Here is a 2,771-nt window from a genome sequence, read left to right as displayed (position 1 = left end):
GTTATTCGTACTCCGTCTAGTGGAGAAATGTAAAAATAAAAGATAAATATATCAACTTCATGTGACATGTTAACGTTAATTGCATTTATTTGGCACTTGAAGTGATTTATCACAATGAATAATATAAGCCTAAGATTATATACAATTGGTATTTGACATGATATTGTCATATTTATCTGGCTAGTTAAAAAAAAATCATTTTTATGCAAAGTATTTTGAATTACCTTTGTGTATGAAATGAGCTAAATAAATAAACTTGCCTTATTATATCCTTTCTAAACTGCCTGAATGTGTTTTGTACTTTTAATAAAAGTTACATAATCAAAAATATTTGTCTCTGCTGGAAATTACATAGATTTTCAACACATTTTCAGGGACGTAAGGTCTGAATGATGCCATAGTGTGATAATAGTTTATCACTGTTTTGATAAAGAGTTTAAATTTGAACTTAACAAAGCATTAATAGATGGTTTGGATTTTTATGGGAGTCTGAGAAAGACCAGTTCATAAGAGACATATATGAGTCTCTGAATATGGACATATAATAAATAACTGAGCTCTTTGACTCCTCATCATACTTTCAGCATTGCTTAGATGTCAAAAGATCTTGGTAGTTTTAGGCAATAATTAGGCAATTCACACTTGTTGTGATGTTCAATGTTTCATGTGGTTGTTTGAAATGTTCACTTTTAAGCTTTTTGTAGCTCATCTGATAAAGCATGGCACTAATAATAACAATAAGGTCAACAAGGTTATAGGTTCGATTCACATGCAACACATGCAACTGAGATCTCATATGTTCAAATCTTCAGTTTGTAGTCAAAGTCTTGCTCAGGGTGAAAAAACACTTGACTTTCAGGTTTTGAAGACCACATGAAACTGCACCGGCGGCTCAGCGGTTTGAGTGTTGCGGTTACATGTGGGAAACCCTTGCTTTTATGATGCTTTAGTTTCACCGGGTTTGTCCGAGAGAGAAAAAAAAGACGTGGAGAATCCCGATTCGAATCTCTTGTTGATACAAATGTTTAGTTTCATAAGTTTCGTCCAAATAATAAAGACATGCCCCCAAAAAAAAGAAGTGTAAGAGTGAGCGCTCCAGTGGCTCAGTGGGTTGAGAGTCGCTCCTGGACATGGAGAATCCTGGTTCGAATCTCTTGTTGATACAAATGTTTAGTTTCACCGGTTTGGTCCGAATAATAAAGACATGCCCCCAAAAAAAAGCAGAGTTGATGTGGAAGGTCCAGTGGCTCAGTGGGATGAGCACGTTCTCCTGGTTGGGAGGTTCCCGGTTCGAAACCGGCCTGGACACTGAAGCGTGGTTGCGTTGAGGAACGGTCTCCTGGTCCTGATCCGAGACAGGCGTCGGGAGCGATCGGATCAGACAGGAGGACGAGAGACGGTCAGACACAAAGGGGGGAGGGAATATCCTAACTCCTCCCCCTGGGGAATTCTGGGAAGAAGATCAGCAGCGGTGTTATTTTACAAGATGTTGACTTAAGCCCAGCCCAGAAACAAAAATAATTTTATCCCCCTTTTTCCTTTTTCCTTTTTCCTTTTTCTGATCCACTGCTCCCACACACTCTTCAATCCTCATCCAACTGGACTCTCCAATCTCCAATCTCCAGATCCTGGCCACCTGCATCCATCACTTATTTCAATGACCAGCCCAGGATTCGAACCCAAGTCCTCCACACCAGAAGGATGTGCTCATTACCACTGAGCCACTGGCACATTCACACTCTCCATGCTTTTTTTTGGGGGCATATCTTTGTTTTTAACACCCACTGTTTAAACACAGACACCCACCAAAGGAACTCCAGGACCGGATCAGGATTCGGATTTCAAACCCGGATCAGGAGGACCACTGAGCTCCTCGACGACTCCTAAAACTTCGAACCAGCGCTCAATGATGTGAATCTCGAACTTCAGGGACCTTTGTGGCAATGACTGATCACTGTAACAAGCTCCTGAAAAACCCAATGAGTTCAGAGTCAGACAGGTGATTAATGCTGCGTTACAAACCCTTACAGATTTGTTTCAGGTTCATAATTAATAAGGACTTTGTTAATGCAATTTTTTTTTTTTTGGAATGAGTGGATGCAAAACCTTTTAAATATTGTGTATCTCCCGTTCACTCCCTCACAATAAAATCTCAATGTTTGATCTGTGGAAATTGACATTCCCACACATGCTCACCATTATAATAATAATGCTCATTATATATATTAAAAAAATAATAATCTTAAAATGTATTGATGAGTCAAGCAAACCCATTTGACGGAGAACATGAGAAAACTAGAATCTAAATTTAAGAAAATTGAGAGAAAAAGCTTCAAGTGACAATCAAGTTCAGCTTTTATTCAAAAGTCCAAATGACAAATTAGGATTTACAAACACGATCAATGCAGAGATTATGAATGCCATCAGCTGACACTTTCCAGCAGTATTACAAAAGTTAATTTCTGGCAATATGAATACAAAACATTAGTGTAAATATGAGGTAGCAGGTGAAATACTTCCTTATCCTTAATTCTCCATCATGTACATTCAAGTTAAGTCAGCTTTTACAGACATTTAACCTCGTGTGTGGATTTAATGAGTACACGTGACTTATAGGCCCCGGTGTTTATTTTGCATAAAATGTAACTTTATGGCAGTTACCACAGCATAAATCAGTATACATTGTGCAAACATTATACATAAAGTATCAATACATGTTATTAGTCTCAGGTACATTTATATCACTTGACTGACAGCCAAAGAGGACTAGT

This window comes from Phoxinus phoxinus (genome assembly GCF_949152265.1).
Source record: "Phoxinus phoxinus genome assembly, chromosome: 9".
NCBI lineage: Eukaryota > Metazoa > Chordata > Actinopteri > Cypriniformes > Leuciscidae > Phoxinus > Phoxinus phoxinus.
Note: the sequence above shows the minus strand (reverse complement) of the source record.